Source organism: Rhinolophus sinicus, linkage group LG03 (assembly GCF_036562045.2).
Source record: "Rhinolophus sinicus isolate RSC01 linkage group LG03, ASM3656204v1, whole genome shotgun sequence".
Lineage (NCBI taxonomy): Eukaryota > Metazoa > Chordata > Mammalia > Chiroptera > Rhinolophidae > Rhinolophus > Rhinolophus sinicus.
The window spans coordinates 125,973,075-125,996,763 of NC_133753.1; the positions used below are offsets into that span (position 1 = coordinate 125,973,075).

At 38.8% G+C, this 23,689-nt stretch overlaps 1 pseudogene; it reads left to right on the forward strand.

The window, feature by feature from the left end:
- The first annotated feature begins 11,715 nt into the window (after positions 1-11,715).
- Positions 11,716-13,678, forward strand: LOC109445536 (set1/Ash2 histone methyltransferase complex subunit ASH2; annotated as a pseudogene).
- The last annotated feature ends 10,011 nt before the right edge of the window (positions 13,679-23,689 follow it).

Genomic DNA, 23,689 nt, shown 5'->3' on the forward strand with positions numbered 1-23,689 from the left:
TATTTAGATGGTTGCCAGATGAGAGGGGCTTGGTGGTGTGGGTGAAAGAAGGGGAAGAGATTAAGAAGTACAAATTGGTTGTTACACAGTAGTCATGGGGATATAGGGTTTGGCATAAGGAATACAGTCAATAATATTGTAAAACCTATGTATGGTATCAGATGGGTACTAGATTTATCAGGGTAATAGATGGGAGGGGGTTTGGGTGCTCCATTAAAAACGTGAAGGGATTAAGAAGTACAAATTGGTAGTTACAAAATAGTCATGGAGATGTAAAGTAAAGCATAGAGAATATAGTCAATAATACAGTAATACCTATGTATAGTGCCAGGTGGGTACTAGACTAGTCAGGGGGATCACTTCTTAAATTATATAAATGACTAACCGCTATGCTGTACCCCTGAAATTAATATAAAATAATATTGAATGTCAAAAAATAAATAAATAAAAACGAAGTGATTTTTAAAAAGTGCTATTATAAGAGCATTCACAGGATATCCCCCAAAAGATTGCATGGTTTATTACTGAACCCATGCAAGCAATGTCAATTATTTTCTACCTTGTTTTGAAATGAACTTCTATGAAAATAAATAAATAAATAAACATGTGCCTTTATGCAGAACTAGTCCATGACCTTAAGAAACTGACCAGACTAAAATTAAAAAGAAAACTATTATAAACACCTGAAAAGTAGCTTTGTCTTGGGACAACTTAGTAAGTAGGAGTAGCAATATTAGAGACCCCGAAATGGATATATCATGCCTAATTTTTTGTTCACTGAAGATGATTATTTGAGGTAATCCTTGTAAGTGACTGCTAGCCTTGATATAATTAGGCAATTGTCATCCGTAGGGTTAAATCTGCTTTTATCTTTAAAGCTGCTAATCATTTATTCACCAACTATGTATTTCAGTACAAACCACATGGCGGAGACCTGGATTCAATGGTGAACAGGCAGGGGTGGCCCTCACCTCAGGGAGCGTCACAGGTTAGGGAACCAGGAACTCAGATGAGCCCCATAATAGGAGGACTGCCTGTCAGGGCTTGGAATTGACTACCATATCAGCCCTCAGAGACTCCGTGGGAATAATTATACCCAGTTCCAAACATGAGAAGCACAGGAACATTCCCAAAGTCGCACAACTCTTAGTTGTGATGGTACATGCATCCGTCTGCTGGCTTGGCAAATATCTGGTAAATATCTTTCATCCATCACACTGGGAGGAAGTCTCAGGATGATCCAAAGGTTCTGAAGTTTAGACTCAAGAATGGAGACACCACTGCCAGAAATATGGTAGTTGAGAAAAGGTCCCAAGATCAGATGAGATGGAGATACAGATCTAAGAGCTGTGAAGTAATACTGTAATACTGAAATTTGTGAGTATAAAGAGCAAATACTAACAAGATGACCCAGTGCTATCTGACAAGAATAAAAATGGCATTTACCATATGTCTATCACTATTGTAAATATTTTGCAACACTAATTCCTTTAAAAAACAACAACAACCCTATGTGATAGCTTTAATATCTACTTTATAGATGAGGAAACTAAGCACAGAGGAGTTAAGTGACTTGTTCAGTATCACACAGCTAGTAAATGGCCAAGGTGGGATTTGGAATTAGGCAATTTGACCTCAGAGTCTATGGCCTTAACCATTATGCTTTACTACCTCTCTGGAAAAAGAGTCAAAAGCTCTAAAGGATATTTGTCTGCCACTCAATGTTCTTTGTCTCCTTCAGTGATTATGGTGTACAAAATGACAACAGCCATTGGTTTCTATTTCACAGCATTGTTGTGGGCTTTTTTTCTTTCTCCTAGGAAAAGCACATTGGCCTTATCTGAGGGGGAAAAAAAATTGTTTCCTACATTCCATTCACTTACTACTAGCTCTGCCCTAACTGCATATTTCTTGCCATTCCTTTCAAAGCATTAGCCTTTTGACATTCAAAATCAATACTGTCTTATCCTGAGGGGAGTTCAGAAAATCAAAGTAGTAGGCAAGTATGGGACTGTCATTGTCTGTGAAAAATGCCATGACCCCAGTGGCACTGTGGCCACACAAAATGGAATTTGCCTGTACAGAAAACAAAGGACTTTGCTCTAAAAGAAGAGGGCTACAATTCTTTGGTTATTAAGAAATGGAATTTACAAAATCACATCATCAATAAGTCTAAGGATAGATGATCTCCAGGTATCATGAGGTAAGAATCATTGTGTTTGAAATTGAGGGTGAGCCAGCCATGGGTTCCATACGACCAGCCACCTATCTCCTAGGCTGAGAGTCAGGGAAGAGTGACTCCCCAAAGGAAAATCACAGTACCAAGTAAAAATCAAATAAATTAGGAGTGAAGGTGGAGCAGATAGAAACCAACAGCAGGCCAATATGGGAGTCCAGTCTCTACTCCTCAGCTTGAAAAACTACGGCAAACTTCCCTAGCAGGGTAGCATTATGGAGAATTATGGATTCTGCCCAGGATTTTCCCTGAGTAAATTAGACAATACAGAGGAAAGAAGTGAAATAACATCTGTGAGCATTCTAGTGCCAAAAACAGTGTCAATATTACTATTTGTTCACGTCTCCAGTTTGTTCACCTCCCCAAAACTACTTATGGCCTTATTACAATTTTCTTTGAAAGTTATCACTTGAGACTGTTTTTCTTTCAGCCTGAATTACTATATTGATACTTAGTGTTCCTTAACTGTGTTCAGGAAAAAATCAACAACCACATGGGTTGTTTTTTTAATTAATATTTTATCAATTCAATAATGAATGGGAAAATGTGAAAGTAATTGTATTTTAAATTTCACATTGCTGATGTTCTCAAGTCACCAAAGATTGTATCTGGTTGGAAATTATATCAATGTTATGGGATTTGGTGACTCAGAAGTCCCTTTTTTTTTAAAAATGTCCACACAAGACTTCATGTAAACACTTGTGTCTACATGTTTTAACTGTTGTAGTTGTATGATTTTGTTAGTTACAAAATCCAAGTGTTAACAGTGAAAGAAGACCTGGAGAATTTACAGATGAGAGACCAGTGAAAACTAGGAATAAAATTCAGGTCGATTCATTGTCGGGGAAAAATTTAAAGCAAACAAACAAATCTGAGCATTTAGCCATAGTCCAGGATTAGGTCTACCATAGTGGGAAAATGTGGGATCATCTTTCTCTTCGTTTTTTAGCCATTTACCTTCGGGAAAAGTGGGTTTCTCATCAAACTCTAGGCTTTTGTTGACTCATAACCTTACACTGAATTAAAGGAGAAATGAAGTACCCACCCCACCCCACCTACTGGGCCACAAGCCCAATACTATAGTCTCTATGGATGGAGGTCAACGAACAGAACTCATCTCATGTTTTATGGTCTATCCTCATGGCCTCTGGACTGTTTAGCCTGGGCCAGCCCAAAGTAGATTGTCTTCTCTGAAGAAGGCCTGGGTTTGATGCATGTATTTCCTATTTGAATCCATTAGTCTACACACTCAGGTTAACCCTACACAGAGGGTCTATTCTTGCAAAGCTTTCAGTATAATTTGAACACAGTGGTGTCTGAGCAATCAGTGCTGTACATGCCCAGTCACTCTTGAGCCACATCTAGATCTTACAAGATTATGTGACAGACTAATCATGCAGCTCTGCTTTTCACTCCTGTTAAATTTCATTTGCTGTCATTATCCGTTATCTGGCCATTGGTCTTGAAATAAGAAGAGAAACAGGGACTCTTGAAGAGAAAATAGACTTCAAAGCTTCATTCCTACATTTTTGCTGTGTTGACTGATGACACAGCTGCTAATAAGATTAGTGCCTTCTCATCTGTTCATTTTCTAGCAGAATTAGTTGCTGCTTTTATACCCTCTGCTGCTAATTTTGCTGGCAAGTCTCTAGAGGATTCTAGCCTAATTTTCTGCCACTAGAAGCAGAACTGCCATTCTAATAGGTCACCTCACATTATTTAATTCCTTTTGGGGAATCTCAAAGAATAAAATTTATAGGAGTAAATCAGACACAAACATCAAATACAAATTAAGGACCAATTTTTCAGACAGGCAAATAGCTTCAAACCAGGTAATTCCTATTTCCCATAATCTTTACACTATAGGGTTTTTGTAAGAAGTAGATAGATAGATAGATAGATAGATAGATAGATAGATAGATATTAATATTATATATGATATATTCCATTAAAATATATGACATTATTGTGTATTCAAATATAACCTAACACTGTGCCTGACACTGAAATGTGACACATTTTTAAGCTTTGAAAGCAAACAGTAATGATTTAAGGCTCACACATATGCATCTAAGTCATCCTTTGTTTATTTGGGACTTGAAATGCATAGCCTAAAAATTATACAAGCCACTTTCAGTTTCTTCCCTCCTGTTGATTCATTTTTCTTCCTTTCATATCTTTTGGAAACACTGTCAAAAGAAAGATGAGAAAAGATAGAGGTGATGCATTTCAAATTTCTCCAGACCAGCACTATCAGTGGAATGAGAGATGTCTCAGTATGTATCTCTCTCACCTGGTATAATGAAATCTGAGAACAGGCAGAATACAGAGACAGCCTAGGACAGTAGTAGAGATGCTCTACTTGTTGTCCGTCTCATCCACAGCCCAAGGTGGAGTCGTGTGAAAGAAGGGGATTGGTAATGGGGGCTCGGGAAGCGGTACCAAGAACCATTCCAGTAAGGAAAAATTTTAAGTATATCAGGAAATACCGGTCACAAATGGGAGGAGATTGGCCCATATTGGAGATAGGAATGCTCATGGGACTTGTAAGCTAAATTTAGACAAATGTCTCTGTTTTTCTGGAGGCGAGAGCCAATGGCAAAGAGAGTGGAACTTCCGCCAGGACAGTAAAAGCTTTAATCAGTCTCTGACTGGATCACTGAGTAACAGACATTTGGGATATTAACAAAACAGTAGCTTTTTTCTGAAGAGAAGCACACACACAATCACACACACATGCACACACACACACACACACACACACACACACACACACACACCCTCTCTCCACTGGTAAGGCGTGGAGCCACAGCTAATTTATATTGAATGATGCAAGGATTATGGCAGCAGGGTCATTAACAGGATAAAAGCTCAATAAGGTGATAGCACAACTCACAAATCAGCACTCCTAGGCACCACAGAATGATCTGTAATTGACATAATAGGCTAGAATTGAAAGCACTGTACATTAGCCTATGGACGTAATCACTTGGGAAGCATTCTAATTGAGGAAAGCAGCAATTAATGTTGGCTGGTTACAAAGCTGTATTTAAATTTGTAACTATTTAGAACTGATTGCTGATTATGTGGAAGGATACCGGAAGCTTAAGTGGACACCAAAACAAAGTAATATTAGTGCTAGCATAACCTGCTGTGCTCAACAGAAAGTCAAGAAGGGGAGGAGGACACACAGGAAAACCCAGTGGGGTCTTGATTGAGTGTTCATGTTGTTCACAGGGCAACCTCCAACCAGCACATTTTTAGCAGGGTGTTTTTCTGATACTATTTGGCTTAACCCATGCTTTAGTGGTGTTATCATGACACATAATGTATCAAAATCACCTGTAATCTAATATATTTTTTAATGATAATACATACCAAGCTTTAGATTTTATTTACCTTTTTCCTTTAATAAATGAGAGAGGATTCAAGATTATCCTTAGCCTAAAGCCATTACTTCTCACTAACATTTCATATATATACTCTTGAGTGAGGAGAGGTTGCCTAGAGAACATAAAGGTTTAAGTGAGGTGAAGGTAAAGAATGGGGATGGGGTAGGGGAGCGAAAGAAGGGAAAATAACATTTCCCCAGTTTGTCCGATCATGGAACATAGCCCCGTTTTCCCGTGCAATGCTTACTCCGTCTCCTCAAATTCTGTGGTGTGCATTTGTCCTTTTTTGACCAACCAGTACTTGAACTCCTTTTCTATGGGGGACCCCCACGTTATAAGCCAGGGTTCAACTCCTCCTAGAGAAGATGAAAACACCTGAGAAACATTTTTCCAGTCACCCCTGTATCCAGTGCATAGACACAAAACATAGGCTTGGCCAATCGAATGAGACTGCCCCAAACACTGATTCAGAAGCTGTGACATGTAGCTTTCGGGACTACAAGGACTCCTAGCAAGGCCACATCCAGAGACTTCACGCTCTGTGTGTGTGTGTGTGTGTGTGTGTGTGTGTGTGTGTGTGTGTGTGTGGTCTGGCGGCATAATCCTGGCTCCAGGGTCGGGTCGAAGGAGCTGAATACACCAAATGCTGCCTGTGTTCCTCGCAACTTCATGGTGTGGTTCTAGATAGTGGTGGGGCTTAGTTTGGAGCATTTTTTCCAGATTATGTGGCCTCCAAGCCTGGTTCTCAAGCTTTCTTGGAGATTTTGTGATCTACGAAATATCCTTTACTGAAATAGCTTTCTGCTTGAATCAGCCACATTTAGTTTCTGTTGCTTGTGATCACAAACCTTGACTAATACAAATGACCTTAGGAAACATAGTTTTTTTGTGTTATATATATATTTTAAATAGTGATAGAAGATGAGCTCTTACTGACTATGGAAGGAAGATTGAAATTTTAAAAATAGGAGAAAACTAAGATCCATTGAGTGTTACTAGTAACTGACTTTTGCAACTTAGGTTTTATTATATAGCATTATTATTACTATTCTAACTTTACAAATGGAAAAGGCAAGACTCAGAGAGGTTTGCCTGAAGTCAGTAAGCAAAAGTCAGAATTCAAAGTAAGCTCTAATTCTTTTGCCTATATCAAAGAAACAAGGCTACATAACACGAGCAACTTAAAACATACAAATTTAGGGAGCATTTTCTCAATCCGTTGAGATATTGCTTCCCAGCAATTATCATCAGTTTGGCTCAAATAAACTCTTATAAGCTTTCTAAAAAAGAAAGAAAGAGAGAGAGAGAGAGAGAGAGAGAGAGAGAGAGAGAGAGAGAGAGAGAGAGAGGGGAACCATACAAATATACAAATATACAACTTTAAATAAAGAGTTACACCAGGATAATCAGGACGTATGACTTATGGTGATCACATGTCCTTACAGCAAACATGGCAAAATGTAAGTAAACCATGGCAGGTGAAAAGAGAAGCCTCTGGAACTGGATCAGTAATTGCTTGGGTAACTCTACTATGCCCACAAAAAAGATGAGCCAGGGGGTACAGGAGTTTCCAGTCTTCCTCTTGTTCTTCTCTTATCTCATCACTAACTAAAAGTAATTAAGAGCAGTTAGTGCTCGGAGAGACAGAGCAATGTGTTAAGGAGGTAATTAACCCCTGTACAAAATCAACCTGCTAAAAATTAGGTTGATTATTCAGAGTGGTGAAAAGTGCCTGGGGCACCCTCTGGGTGTCAAAAGAGAATGATTATAAACTCTCCATTGACAAATTAGAGGTAAAATTATTCATTTGGTACTTAAAATTGATTTTGCTTTTAACCATTGCTCTAAATGGGGTATTCGTTACTTTAAGGTTTAAAAATCTAGACAAAGAACTATGTGCTGTCACATAAATAAATATAGTTGGTGTGAAAATCACAATAGTAAGGAATGAGTATCGTATCTCTGCTGACCTCGTGTGTTTAAACCTGAAGAAAACTTGGCCGTTGGCCTCATGTTATGCTAAAACTACTGGCAAGCAGTGGGTTCCAAGAATCAGAGTTATACATAAAATTTCCAAGAGTCAGAGCTATACAGGGAAGTGTCACTTTCTTCTAATTCTTACTACTACATTTTCATTTCTCCATTTTTTTTCTAGCCCTTTCCACATTGCACCCCCATAGGTAACCAGTTTCTTTAATGTTAGGATTATACTTTTTTGCATAAATTAGCAGGTGCATGTATATTTTCTCATATACCTCTCTTTCTTACACAAAGTGTAGCTCACTCTATACAGAGGGTGCCAAAAAAAGGTATACACATTTTAAGAAAGGAAAAAACTGTATTAAAATTGTAATACTCAATGTATACTGATAACACAAGATGAATATAAGTCACATTTGACTTCTGCAATTACAAGAGGTGCTCAAAGTAGTTATCATTAGCGTCCAGACACTTCTGATTATGGTGAACTACTGCTTGAGCAACGTTGAGCAAAGTGTCCATTTGTATACATTTTCTTGGCACCCTCGTATGTATAAATATTATATTTATCCATACATTTATATGCATGTATATGTATGTAAAATGTATATTTATACATTTTAAAGTATTTTGGGAAATCATTTTGAGAAAGTATTCCTCAATTCCTATTTTTGAACGTTTTTATTGTGAATAAGTTTGTAATTTATTCATAGGTTTTCTTCAGTATCAATAGAAATAATCATTTTTTTTCTTTAGCACAATTCAAATAGTATATGATATTAGTGGATTTCCTAATATTGAACAAACCTTGCATTTTGCATTTCTAGAATAAATCCCACTTGGTCATGGTGTATTTTTAATGTGGTATTGGATTCTGCTTGTTAATATTTATTTAGTATTTTTGCATTGATACCAAGATAATATTAGTTCATAGTTTTTGGGTGTTTTTTTTATATACTACCCTTCTTTGCCTTTCTTCCATTTCCATTACTTTCTCTCTGACCATTTTTACTTTATTTTTACTTTAGTTTCTTATTTATTTTCCTGCCTTTCTTCTCTGCCTATTACATTTTCATGTGAGTCTGTTGTCTCTTGGGCAACTTGTAATTTATTCTTTTTATTTTTCAGATATTTTTGTCCCTTGGGTAACTCTACTACTAACTCATTTCTTTCCTGAATTCAATCAACTCTCTCTTAATTTCTTCCAGTTTTTAACTTTTTCTGTTCTTCATCTTTGAATTTCTAATTCAAGGTTGTTTTGTTTTTTTGTTTGTTTGTTTTTTGTCTTCAAATGCTTGAATGAGTATATCTGATTCTGTTTGAAGTGTTGACTTACAAACTTCTTCTGTTTCAGAGTTTTTCTCATGGGAGATGGGTTGTTATATGTAAATGTAAAAAAACTCAGATGATATATGTAAAAAATTATTTCCTGATTTTTTGCAATAGCTCTGTATGAATTTGTTGGTATTTCTTTTCATTTTTATGGTATTGTAGTGATTTATAAGATTCCTAGTTTAATGGCTGCATCTTCTAGCAATCTAGCAAGGTTCATATGCTTTTGGGGTTATTTTGTTCATGTGTTTTAGTAATGATAGGAAGAGTTGTAAGTCCTTCAGTGTTGTGTTTCTCTTTGGTCTTGCAGGACCCAAAATTTTCCACCCTTTGTTTTCTGTTTTGTTTTTTTTTCCTTTCACTACCCAATTACAAAGGGTATTTCTCCTTTCCTTTTTGTCTTCCGTTTCTCCCCTTAAAAATTGTGTTTTGAACAATGACCTTTAAATAACCCTTGACCCTTTTCATCACATATACCCTGAAGTCTTTTCCCTGTAGTCCACATTATGCTCTGCCTGGATACTCTTATCATATTTTCATATGGAGGATGAATTAGTCTCTTTGATGGTGGTTTTTGATGAACCTTAAGCTCCTTTTCTAGCTTCCCTTTTTGGACTTTCCTGGACTTGTTCTGAGCCTGCCTTTGCCCACTACAGAGCCTCATGTTAGCACAGGGGTCGAGCCAGAGTATGAGAGATCATGCAGTGGGATGTGGTGATTTTTCTCCTTTTAGTCACAGTCATTTTAAAGTTTTGGCATTCTCTGGCTCCAAGTTATGCTGAGGGCATTGTATTATGTAGATTTACGTATCTTATTTTGTTGTTTTGAATCAACAAAAGGTGGAAACACTTGGAGGCAAGTAGTTAGGCAGCTGTCACTGTCTTCAGCTACCAAGAACTCCCCAGTTATAGTTGTTTTAAAGTTCTTGCCTGCTAACTTCAATTATGTGCATCATCTGTCTATTTGTTTTTGTTGTTTTTTTTTTCCTCTTATCAGTCGTATGACGTTACCTCTTCATATATCTAGTAATTCTTGGTTATAAGTAGGATATTCTGTATAAAAGACCCATAGAGGTTCCAGATATTATTATATTTCACAAGAAAAAATGTCCCTTACTCCTCCTGCTATGGAAGAATTGGATCCTCCCAAAATCCATATATTGAAGCTATAACTTCCAGTGTGACTATATTTAGAGATAGGGCCCCTAAGGAAGTATTTAAGATTAAGTGAGGTCTTAAAAGTGGGGTCATAATCTGATAGTATTAGTGCCCTTATAAGAAGAGAAAGCTATCTCCCTCTCTCCCCCACTCTCTCTCTCTTCTGCACCCTACCCCCTTCTCATTCACTGAGAAACCATCCCAGAAATCGAATTGGTCAGAACCTTCATCTTGGACTCCAGCTTCCAGAGCTGTAAGAAATACATTTCTGTTATTTAAACCACCCAGTTTACATACCGTATTTTGTTATGGCAATCCAAGCTGACTAATACACCTCTATTAGGCAGAGAATGGCGCCTAATCACTTAAATCCAATCAGGAACTGGACTGGCATGAAGTTTTCATAAGATTCAATTTACTTCTGGGTTACTCATGTTCCTTGCACAGGACTATCCCAGGCTTTTCATTTTAAGTATGGTGTTTCTTTGCCGCTTTAGTACTGAAAGGCTGAAGGAGATACATTTCTGCCCTTCAGAAGTTTTTAGCTTACTCTTTGGCCTCCTGTCCTATGCAACTTCAAGATTTGACAAATGTCTTTAGAAAGAGATTGGCCATGTGTTTAAGACAGACCTCTTCCCTGATGAGAATTTGTTTTCTAAGCTCTGTGAGACTATAGGAGATTTCAATGGGGTTTGTATGCATTTAAGGCATGCATTTGAGGTTCCTCAAGTTTCCAATGCTCCACAAGATTATAAAAACTTTGCTGGTTGCTCTTTTTCAAGCAGAGTTCCTCCACTTGGGTCAAGCCGAGGCACCAGTGCATCCCCACAACTGACAAAGGCTCTGAGAGGAAAAATAGCTGGCAATCATCAGATCACCTCAGAATTGTTCTCTCCCTTTCTAGAAGTTTAGGTCATTTGGTCTTCACTGAAACCAAACGTGTTTTTTCAAGGGAAACTAGCAGAATTAAAGAGATTATGAGGAAGAGACTAGAGCATTGTGGTGAAATCAGTGTAACATGTTAACTGCATCATTTTAAATGGCTGTGAGCTTTAAAATAAAGATGGCATTTTATTATAGCAACTGAAAATGCCATTAACTTTGCAAGCATTTAACTGTTTCTGGTCATAATAGAATTTACTTTGCATTAAGAAATGAAATTTTAGCCCTTTCCTCACCTTTCAACAGTCTGTGAGAGCCAAGTTTCTTGTCCTGTCTCCTGCGTCTGCACCCAGCAGGGCACTGGTAGCTCAGTATTCTAGCAGGAACCCCTCAAATATCCCAGAGAAGAAATCACTTTGCATTGCTAGACTGGAAGAAGTGGCGGTCCCTCTGAAACAGAGTGGGAGAACTGCACCTCTGTGAACTCCACCCAGGACCAATTCCATCTCATGTAGGTTTGTCTGGATGCAAACTCTGTTGATGTAAGTGGTGGTTTGGAGACAGAATCCTCTAATGGAAAAGATACACTAGAAGATGCTGGGGATACTTCGGAGGTGATAGATAGTCAAGCGGGCTCCGTGGATGAAGAGAATGCCCAACAGTTGGGAGAAGTAGAGCTGCAGTGTGGGATATGTACAAAATGGTTCACAGTAGTCACCTTCAGTATAGATACCTCATTCGTCTATGTTTCATGACCAACTACAGTTTTCACTGCAATGTGTGTCATCATAGTGGAAATACCTATTTCCTCTGGAAGCAAGCAAACTTGAAGGAAATGTGCCCTGTGCTTCGGCCAACCTAACGTGGCAGTCCCGAACAGAGGATGACCATCTAAAAACCATGTTCTCCAAAGATAAGGATATTATACCATTTATTGCTACATGCTGGGAGTGTGTGATGACCAGACAGAGACCTGGGAAAATGACTCAACCAAATAACATTGTTTAAATGATAAGTATAGAAAGACATATATTCTTGTTAAAGAAACACCCTGATCCTGGGAGTAAGAATCCAGAAGATTTTCCAAAGTTTGGACTTTTGGGTCAGGATCTTAGTAACATTGTTCCTGCTTATGACAGCCAAAAACAAAGTAGTGCCATGTCTACCAGTGGGAATCTAAGAGGGGGAGTTGCAGCATGAAGCAGTGGAAAAGGAAGAGGAACTAAGTGTAAACCGCAGGATGGAGGGTCCAAGGGACCACCAAGAAGGCCCGGAGTGACCCTTTGTTTTCTGCTCAGCGCCTTCCCCCTCATGGCTACCCACTGGAACACCGTTTAACAAAGGTGGCTATCAGTATACTCTAGCTGAGCCTAATCCCCATGTCCCTGACTCCGAGAAGCCTGAACTTGACTGCTGGGCAGGGACACCTATTCCTGGCAACCTCTACAGAGCCTGCTTGTATGAACGGGTTTTGTTAGTCCTATATGATCGAGCTCCCCAGTTGAAGATCTCTGAGGACCATCTGACTGTAGTTTGAGGGAAAGGCTACTCTATGGTATAGGGCTCTCATGGGGTACAGAAAGGTGGCTGGTACTTTAAAATCACGGTGGATGAGATGCCACCAGACACTGCTACTAGACTGGGTTGGTCCCAGCTGTTAGGTAACCTTCGAGCTTCCCTTTAAGTTTATAAGTTTAGCTATTCTTGGTGGAGCAAAAAGGGAAACAAATTACCGGTCCACTGGCAAACACTACTCTGGCTGTGGACAAGGAGATGTCCTAGAATTCTCTATCAATCTTCCTGGACACACAGACACACAGACAGACAACTCACTGCCCGATGCTTATAAAGATAAAGCTTTGATAAAGTTCAAGAGTTGTTTGCCTTTTTTTATTTTAATTTTATTGGGGAAACTGGGGAGCAGTATGTTGCTCCAGGACCCATCAGCTCCAAGTCGTTGTCCTTCAGTCTAGTTGTGGAGGGTGCAGCTCAGCTCCAAGTCCAGCTGCCGTTTCCAATCTTAGTTGCAGGGGGCACAGCCCACCATCCCATGCGGGAATTGAACCGGCAACCTTGTCATTGACAGCTTGTGCTCTAACCAACTGAGCCATCTGGCCGCCCCTCTGGCAGCTTAGTGGCAGCTCGTTGCCTTCAATCTAGTTGTGGAGGGCGCAGTTCACTGGCCCATGTAGGAATTGAACCAACAACCCTGTTGTCCAGAGCTTGCATTCTAAAGGAGTTATTTGTATTTTGAGGGAAAAAAAATTGTGGATAAAGCAGAGAAGAGCCTAAAGCAGACTCCCCATAGTGCGATGACATTTTATAAAAATGGTGTCAATCAAGGTGTGGCTTACAAAGATATTTTTGAGGAGGTTTACATTCCGGCCATCTCACTGTCCAAAAGCTGCATCTCACTGTCCATTAACTTTGGACTATGCTTCAAGTGTCCTCCAAAAGATCTCACTTACCGTCCTATGAGTGAGATGGGCTGGGGCACTGTCATAGTTCATACTCTGGCTGATGTCTTATGTCATGTGGAAACGGAAGTGGGTGGGAGGTGGAGTCGCCATGGGAACACTGACCAGGTTTCTCTGCAGACATGGACTTTCTGGGGAATAATATTGAGAATTATGTTTTTGTTTTTTAACTGTTGCAAAAGTTATACCAAAGATACTGCAGAACACAGCCCTTGCTGTTAGTAAGTTAAAAGGCTGAGTGGGACTGGGAGAGATTCTCTCCCTTCAGCACTCCCCCTGCTTCTGGTGACTGCTTTTATTTTGTGTGCCATATGCCAACAACTGCTGACCCTAGGATCCCATAAGCTCCCTGTGAAACTGGGAGCTGTACCATGTACCCCACCACTGGGACTTGTTCTCTTACTGTATTTTCTAAGGAATGGATAATGTTGTTCAAGTAGCTAATTTATTTAAAGACATTATTTTCCTATGGGCGTTGACTCTATCCCACCTGATTTCCAAGGAAGTGGTGGTGTTTCTGGAATCAAAGGCTTTACATTCCGAACCAATTTAAGAGCTCTTTCCTTGTGGTGTAGGATTGTTTTATTATTAATTTTGAGATATACTTTTGAACACTGGAAACTCTGAAACTACTAGGTCTCTAGAACTATAATTTTGAAAGGAACTATCTTGCAGCTTTAACAATCAGAAACTCTTCCCAAATAAAACTTTTGTCAAATGAAAACAAACAAACAAATAAATAAATAAATAAAATTTTAAATCATTCTAGGCTATGTTTTCCGAAAACGTATTTTGATTGTCCACTAAACATCAAAAAAGAAGCAGGCTGAATCTTGTGGATGGACTGCATAGCTAAGGATTTATGGGGCTAAATGGGCACTGTCCCTAATAATCTATCATTTTTCAGACAAAAAGATACAAATCAATGGGAAGAAAGGTTGATTGTCATTTTCCTAAATTAAAACTCTTTGTAGCAAATGACAAAAACACACATCAAACTGGTATAAATAGAAAGAGAGAGAGAGGAAAGGAGGGACGGAGGGGGAGAGAGAGGGAGAGAGAGGGAGAAAGAAGGAAAGGAAGGAAGGAAGGAAGGAAGGAAGGAAGGAAGGAAGGAAGGAAGGAAGGAAGGAAGAAGGAGAAAGAAAGAAACATCAAGAGGAATTTATTGACATTATTATCTGAGTTGTACAGAGCTAGCTCTCACTTCAGGCATGGCCAGGTCATGTATTTCTTTTCTGTTTTGGCTTAACAGAAAGACACTGACAGGCATTTTCTATATTGTGGAACTTCTAAGCTCTATAGAGACTTATATTCTCCCAGCTTCAAATCAAGCAGGCAAGCAGGGAGGGGGGATGAGAGGAAAGGAGTAAGGAATAGTGGGAGGGATGGAGGAGGGAGGGAGGAAGGAAGAAAAGAAGGAAGGGAGGAAAGAGCTTCATTTTTCCTGTGGTCCCAACAAATGTCCCCAAACTGAGTCTCATTGGTCTAGCTGGGGTAATGTGACCAATGTCTAGCCTCTTTGGGGCTAGTTCTAGATCATATCTGTATCACCCCTGGCATCAGAAGGTACAGGAGAGGGGGTAAAGTCCTCCCCAAACATGATGTTGTTTGTTTACAATTACTGTAACTATGTGTATGATTTTCTAGTCCATGCCTGGCTCCCCACCTTCCTGTTTCAGTTCTGCTTTTGGGTAAATCATTCCTAAGTAAATCAGTCAGCTTGTATTGTTATGCCAGTGATACACACCTCGCTTTATCTCTTTCTCAAGCTTATCATAACTTGGCTTGCTGTATATTAAAATTTGGCTCTGCAGGGAATACCGTGATAATTTGGGTTGTTGCAGGAAAGGAAAATATGTGGTGGAGATAACATCATTGGGGAGATATGTTAGTTTGCTTTGAGGGATGTGTCTGATTCTTCCATGCATGGGGCTTAATTGGATTTTAAAGTTTGCTGTTGCTAAAGCACAGCTATAGAAAACTTTGGGGCATAGTACAAGCTCATCTTTCTGTTATTAACAGATAATGGGAGGGAAATATTAGTCTATTTAGTGAATTTGTCTGTTTATGAACATACTTCATGTTTCACGACACAAATGGCAAGGGTCAGTAAAGTGGTCACATCAGTAATACTGCCTCCAGAAGCTTCTCAAGGAAGGACATTAGCTCCATGTAACACACCAATGAGAAGAATGAAGATCTGGAATTATAAAATTGGGTTTCTGTCTTTGTCCCACATTTACTATTTGTAGGGCCCTGGGCAATTTACTTAACCATCATGTAAGCCTCCATATAAAAGGAGAATAACAACATATGCCCCACCTAACTAGCTTAGTCCATTCAGACTGCTACAACAAAATACCACATATAAACAACAGAAATTTTTTGCATAGTTTTGAAAGCTAGACGTACAAGATCATGGTGCCAGCATGGTCAGGTGACTGCTCATGTATACCCACGTGGAAGAAGGGGCTAAGGAGCTCTCTGGAGCCTCTTTTATAAGGGCTCCACTCTCATGACATGACCACCTCCCAAAGGCTTGACTTCCTACTACCATCATCTTTGGGGGTTAGGATTTCAACATATGAATTAGGGGTGGTGGGTACACAAACATTCAGACCATAGCACTAACTTACAGGGCCAGTTTGAGGTTCAAATGGATTAAAGCACTTATTATATTACATTTATGCTATTCATCCCCATGTCTCTCCTATAAATGAATGAAGCACTTAATGTCACACTTACTCATCCCGACGTCTCTCATATAAATGAAATGCCTCACAGGTCATGTCTTGTTCATCTTTGTAAGTTTCAGCACCTAACCCTGCACTTGGAATTCATAGTATGCTCAACAAATGTTTATTGGCCAAACAGATAAATAAATGAGCAACTGATTAAACACATGAATGAATGAATGATAGCCATGGCTAAAGGAAAATAGAAAATATCATTCAGCACTGGTGTAGGGAAGTTCTGAGATTCAATGATATTTTAACAGTATTTCAGAACTTAGAATCTCTATATTTGATGCTGATTTTTTTTTTTTCTTTCCTGTGCTTCTCTTAGTAGAAAAGAAACTGAAGATCAAGATTTGGAAAGAATAGTAAATCTCTTAGTAAAGAAACAGCCAAGAAAATTAATGCTCTCCTAGCTCAAAGAAAACATTAATTAAAAGTAAGACATGGGCAAGAAGTAAAATGGAGAACTTGTAAAAATAAATTGTATTATAATTAACACTTAGTAATTACTCTAAATTTCAGAGCATGACTGTCTTGTTGTAGAGGCCCTTGAATTATTTAAAGTATTTCTGAAGGAAGCCTTTGAAATCCTTGGAGATGACTTTTTTTTACCTTTTTATAAAGGTTCTTTTCACCTCATTCAGATTCTCTGCACAAGTTCATATGATAGAGCGTATACAATCTATAGTCTGGGAAAATGGAAATGGATTTAGTTAAACCTGAGACTAACTATCCTGCTTATTTACATCTATTGGGAGGGGGGTTTCCACTACGGTAAACTACTCTATGTGTGTGATTATGTGGTCTCCGGAATTGTGCATCTTTGTTTAATTGTTCCTACTGAGAAAAGCAGCTCTCTGATTACTGTTTTTAAATCATGGCAAACATAGATTCCAATATCCATACAAAATTGTGTATGTTTTTGAATGGGAGAGTACGTGTTCCGGAGGGATAGAAGTGATGCAGAAGGATTTTGAGACAGGTACAATAATCTATTATACTCTTCTTCTTGGTTCTGATCAAACACATCTGTGTTCTATTATGCATAGCAATAACTACATAGAATGCATAATAGAAATATCTCGCATGTTCATCCAGCCACAAGTACAAACGTGAAACAAATTTCCACCAAGAACCTCTGCAGTTTGTGTCAGGGAACAGAAATACATGGAACTAGAAAGAAGTTTCCAACTATGGTCACATTTGGATTTTACCAGAATACCTTGTAAGAGGGAGGTGTTTCTCAGCTCTGTGCCTATGATTTAGGAGCTGGAGGTGGTAGGAGAATAGACAGACTAAATCTCGGTTTCATCCCCACTAGAAATATTCTGTTTCAGCTTCCCAGAACAGAGTACAAGGAAGAAACTAAAGTTACCAGGACAATTTCTAGACTGGTAGCAAAGCCAATAGTCTGCTGGGGGTGGGGCAAGGATGGGGCTCTCCATCACCCCTTCCCATTCATGGGCATACTCACTGGGTTTGCTGGAGGAGTCAACCAGTAATGAACTCATTACGGAAATAAACCTAGCAATCCAATAGAAACGAGCAAAGAACATGAGCAGAGTTCACATACACACAAAAGCAAATGGCTTTTAAACACATGAAAACAAACGAGATCTCTCTAATAAAGAAAATAAGACAAAATGAAACCATAGTGAAATATTATTTTCCTGTGGCACATTGCCTAAGACCCAAACAATTTATGGCTCATTGGATGGGTGAAGTTAAAGGTGATGGAAATTGATAAAATTCTTTGGGAGTCTATTTGGAAATATGTACCAAAGGGTAAAGTGTACATAGCAAAATTCACACATCTCTAGGACTTTCCTTACAGGTATAATCCTAATGTGGAAAACCATATGTATGATATTTATTACAGCACTGAACACTGTTTGTAAGAACAAAGAATGCAGACAATCTAAACATCTGACAATAGCAAAATGCTTAAATAAACTAAATATTTGTACCATAAAATATCATGCAGTCAGTAAGAAGAGAAAAGTTCTGAAATGGACTGATTGCCAAGATATTTTTGTTAAATGAAATAAGTAGATGCAGGACGGTGTGAAGATACTTTTCTACTTTCCCCCATTCACTGTCCTCTGGCCATACTGGCCTTTCTCTCTTTCAGATATGCCAAGCTCGATTCAGCCTCTGTACTTTGTACTTGCTACCCCTTCTTTCTGGAATGTCTTCCCAATCTTCACATAGGTGGCTTCTGCTCATCTTGCAGGTCTTAGTGCAAATCCCTCCTCCTTAAAGAGATGTTCTCGCTACTAGTAGCCATGTCTTATTGAAATAATCAGCCTACTTTGCTTGAAACTGCTTGTGAGGTAGAGTCCATGATAGCTAGAGTGGCCCACCTTCATCACTCGTATTGAATCACCCTGTTTAATTTTCTTCCTAAGACTTGGTACTACTCGAAGAATCTCATTTTTAAAATTGCTTCATGTGTTTATTTACCCTTCCCTTTGGCACAAACCAACTCATGAGGATTTAAGGTCCATAAGGGCAGAAATTTTGTTGTGTCCATTCCTATGCCTCCAACATCGAGAGCTGTGCCAAATACAGAGTAGTCTGTCAATAAATGGTAAATGAATGAATGAGTTACCTACACTACATATGCAAAAAATGTTTCTGGAAAGTACTCAAGATAATGTTAGGCTGCTTCTTCCCGAGAAGGAATAGGAAGGAAACTCATGTTCTGGTTTCAGGATGAGAGAGAAACTACGTGACACATCACGCCTGACCTAGGTCTGTTCATAGACCAGGAGGTGTTACTTTGCCATTGCAGGACTGTCAGTATCACACCTCCTTGATAGCCTTCATTTGATATTCGTATAAGAATTGCATATCTGCTGTGAAAGCAGAGTTGTTCCCTCAAAAATCAAGGAATACTCAGAGGCCCTTTCTCAGCTCCAAGTCCTCCTTCTATATAGGACATGAGTTTGGAAGTGCTGGCAGGAACCAGATCTTACAGGGCTACAGTAAGGAGTCTGGATTTAGTTTTTATCCAAGCCCACTTCAGTCAATGGCACCTCTATCCTTTCTACACTGGGGGACTGGGATGACTGAACCCACATCTCCAAGACTCCCTTGATAGCTGGCTTTCCATTAAGTTCTACCAAAGGGAATCACCAGAGGAATCATGGAAGGAGCAAGGAGGGGAGGACAGACTTATTTCCTATTTTCTACTTCCTGTCAGCATCTTCAATAACCGCCCACAGTTGGCTACCACTTCCACCTTCTTCCAGCGCTCAGAGTTCCATTCTTACCCAGCTGCCTAGTAGCAGCCAAGCCGAGACCCTCTGCAACCCTGGTAGGAGGCACACTGTCTTCCTCTCTGATGTGCTACTCCTCCTGTGCCCTGGGGGAGCCCTCTGGGCCATGCCCTTCTTCAGACATTCAAGTCCCAGCTGCATGGAATTTTCTCCTCAAGGCCAAAGCACAAGTTCTGTGGGGACCCTCCTCTTAGCTCATAGGTTCTGATTAAGGGTCTCTTCTCTCTGCTCTCCAGGCTTCAGAGTGGTAGCTGGTTTTGACTGTCATTAATCTCTGGGCACCTCAGCAAGCTTTCTGACTTCTGCATAACCAATTCCCTATAATTCTAACTATTGTGGTGTCTCTTTTCCTTCCTGAACCATCACTAATGCAATATTTGTCGTGGACCTTCTTCTCTTGGTTTACATTCTTCCTCTGGGTGCTCTTCATTTATCTTGATCCATTTATATACCTCAAGATGCATATTTAACTTCCATTTCCTGTTTACTTCTTAAAGCCTGATAGACACCTTAAATTTATTTTGTCAAAAAGTGAACTCCTGGTACACCAATCTGTTCCTCTCCCAGAATTCTCCATCTCAGTAAAGGGCACCTCTAGCCTCTCATTTGCTCAATTCAAACTTCTAGAGGTCATCCTTGCTTTCTATCCTTCCATGAATATCGATAGCTAGAGCATCAATATCACTGTGGTTCCATCTCCAAAACCACACAGCTACCTATTCCTTTCTCTGATGTCATTACTCCTGTCTAGATCATTATCTATCACCTTGACAATTACTTTTGCCTTCTAAGTGGTTTCCGTCATTCAGCTCATCCTTTCCTAGAGTTGTTTTTCTATGTCATAGCCATAATAATATTTTTAAAGTGTAAGTCACAATGAAAATTAAACCCAGACTCCTTACCCCATAGGATCTGGTTCTTGCCAGCACTTCCAAACTCATCTCCTATAACAGTCTGTTTGTGTTAACTCTGCTCTAGTCTCAGAGGCCTCTTTTGTCTCATGTTATTTCAAGCTCTTTATAGATTGAGGTTGTTTGAATTCACTGCCTCTTCTACTAAGAAGCTTCTTCTACTGGTTGTTCATGGGGTCTCAGTTCTCATCGCATATGAAGTCTGATAAGTAAGTTCGTGAACTTGTTGCAACAATGTCGCTAACCTTTTTTGATATCAGAGGGCTTATTCGTTATGAATTTGTACCAACTTGACAAACAGTTAACCAAGTTTACTATTTGGAAGTGCTGAAAAGGCTGCGTGAAAAAGTTAGATGAAAATGACCTGAACTTTTCGCCAACAATTCATGGCTCTTGCATCACGACAATGCACCAACTCACACGGCACTGTCAGTGAGAAAGTTTTTAGCCAGTAAACAAATAACTGTATTGGAACACCCTCCCTATTCACCTGATCTGGCCCCCAATGACTTATTTCTTTACCCGAAGATAAAGGAAATATTGAAAGGAAGACATTTTGATGACATACAGGATATCAAGGGTAACATGACGACAGCTCTGATGACCATTCCAGAAAAAAGAGTTTCAAAATTGCTTTGAAGGGTGGACTAGGCGCTGGCGTCAGTGCATAGCTTCTTTCCAAGGGGAGTAGTGATATTCAGCAATGAGTATGTAGCACTTTTTCTGGGATGAATTTGCAAACTTAATTGTCTGAACTTGCATATTCAGGGAGGTTTCTCCTGATCACCAAATCTAAAGTAGCCTTCGCCCCTAATTCCTCTCTATTACAATTTATCTCCTTCACACTCTTCTCTTGATGATTTGTCCTTTCCTTTGTTCTTTGTCCAACTAAACGGGGTAGAGACCTTACTCTTTCCTGTTGTGTCACCAACATCTCCAGCACCTGGAACAGTCTCTAGTCCCTAAGAAGTGTTCAGTAAATATTTGCTGACTAAATGAATAAGTGAATGCTTTTTATGCCCTCTTATTTTAAGTACTCCTATATCCAAGTCTTTATATACTTTCAAGTATTTAAACATTTCCACTACAGTGGAATGGAAATCTATAGAATTAGATTTGTCTCCCATTTACTCTCCTTTCTTATCATACAGCCCAGTTAATTTCTTGAGGAAAAGCAGCTTATAGGATCAAGACTTGATGGCATGGCTTGTACCTTCTTTGGATAAATAATACACAAATATAAGTCAGAGATGCAGATACACCAGAATCCATAGATTTTCACAACCACAAGATTCATGGCCTTTAAAAATATGTAAAACAAGATGAAACAAATGTTTTCAATAGATGTTCAGGTGCTCTTTTCTAAAAATAACATAAGTAACCACAAATCAATGTTTAAAGCCAGATGGTTAATGAAGGCCAGCCGGGAAACTCCTGTAATTCATAGTAATGAGTATGGTAATGAGCTCCCATTATAAACCAAACTGTGACATGACATACTGTATCTATTTCAAATAACAGTAATTTGATTGTTTCATATTTTTCCAAGCTCCAAAGCTTCATTTGTGAAGAAATAAAAAAAACAAAAACTGTTAGAAAGCCTGATTGATGGAGCTAATAATGCCCAGTCAGTCAAATAGAAGACAGCTTACATTTTAACAAGACTCATCCAAATGTCAGGTGTCATCAGACAGAAAACAATAATCACATCCAAATAAAACTGAAGATCTTTCAAAACATGAAAGAAGACCCATTACTATGGTTGAAATGTTTTTCTCTCAACTCTTTTATGTCTTTACAAATAGGGCCCCAGGAAAGATACAAATAGGGCCCTAGGAAAGATATGTTCTGTTCGACAGAACACTTCAGGGGCTCTGCCATAGAAAAATGCCAGGGATGGAATTTTATTTGTGTCAAAAACATGTATTTATTTTTACACTTAAAGTCCGCCTTTCTCTCAGAGACGTAGTCCAAAAGGGCATTTCCAGTTACCTAAAGTGATATGGGCAGGAGCTTATTGCATAGGCAGACCATTGACTATTACTATATGGAGCCACTCTGCTCTTGGAAGACATGTCACACTGGGCCACCTTCTTGTAAAAGGATAGAATGCTGGGGATTGAGTATTGAGAAAAGAAGGGTTTTAATATCCATCATCATTTCCATCTAATATAAAGTCAACTGCTCACACATTGTATGTTTGGAATACAAGTCCTTACAATTGATGTGTACGTTTGATGCTCCATATTTTTATGTTATTTTTATTAAACTATTATTTGCTCTTAGGAATCCTAAAGCATACTTTTCCCCCAAATGTGACAAAACTATAGACAGACCTGCTTGGAGAAATTCTGGTTTTCTATAAGATTTCTGAATAGACCTCAGTTATTTACTGAGGACTGGAGGCTTATTTTTTGAAGTATATACACAGAGGGTCTCTGGTCTGGGAGCAAAAAGACAAAATTGAAGGTGTAAATACTATACTGAAAATTGGAGAATTAAGTAAATATCACCATCTCCCCCCACTCACCTCCCTATATGTTGGTAGCCAGTCCTGCACCATCCAGAGAGGGGATTAAAAGGTCTCTGGAAAATAATAACAATTCAAGAGAAAGATATAAAGATACTGATATCAGAAATTTCTCAAGTAAATAGCTCAACCTGATGACCCTTCAATGAAATTCACAATCTATAAGGCACACTGATGCATTCCAAGTGGCCTGTGAGGGATTTAAAATGCAACAAAATATGAGAAGACAATATATGTCAGATATGAGAAGTCAATAATAATATATATGCATATATAATTATTTATAAAATATGAGAAGACAGTACTATAAAATATAAGACAATGAAGGCTTATCAGACATTGGAAACCAACACATAATTTGAAAGACAAAGGCCAAAAGAATTGATTTCAAGCAACATGGAGATAACAGACTATGCTGGAAAAAAGAAACCTAAAAATAAAAATAAAACAGCATTAATATCTACAGAGATGAGAGATCATGCATCCAAAGTCAAGAACAGAATACTATTATAAAGATTCAATTCATTCAGATTACAATGAAGAGCTTTTCCAAATGTAAAATACAGTTACAAATGAAAACTAAATAGATGAGCTTTTCAGGAATACTCTTGAGAGAAGATTTAGACAATTGTCGAAGAGTGGGGTTGAACAGTGATTAAACAAATAAAAAAAACGAAGCCAATGGAAACATAACTCCAGGGAATACAAAATGTGTGCAGGAAAGGAATAATGTTCATAGTTTGCTATGTGTCTCAGCTAAAAATAGAATT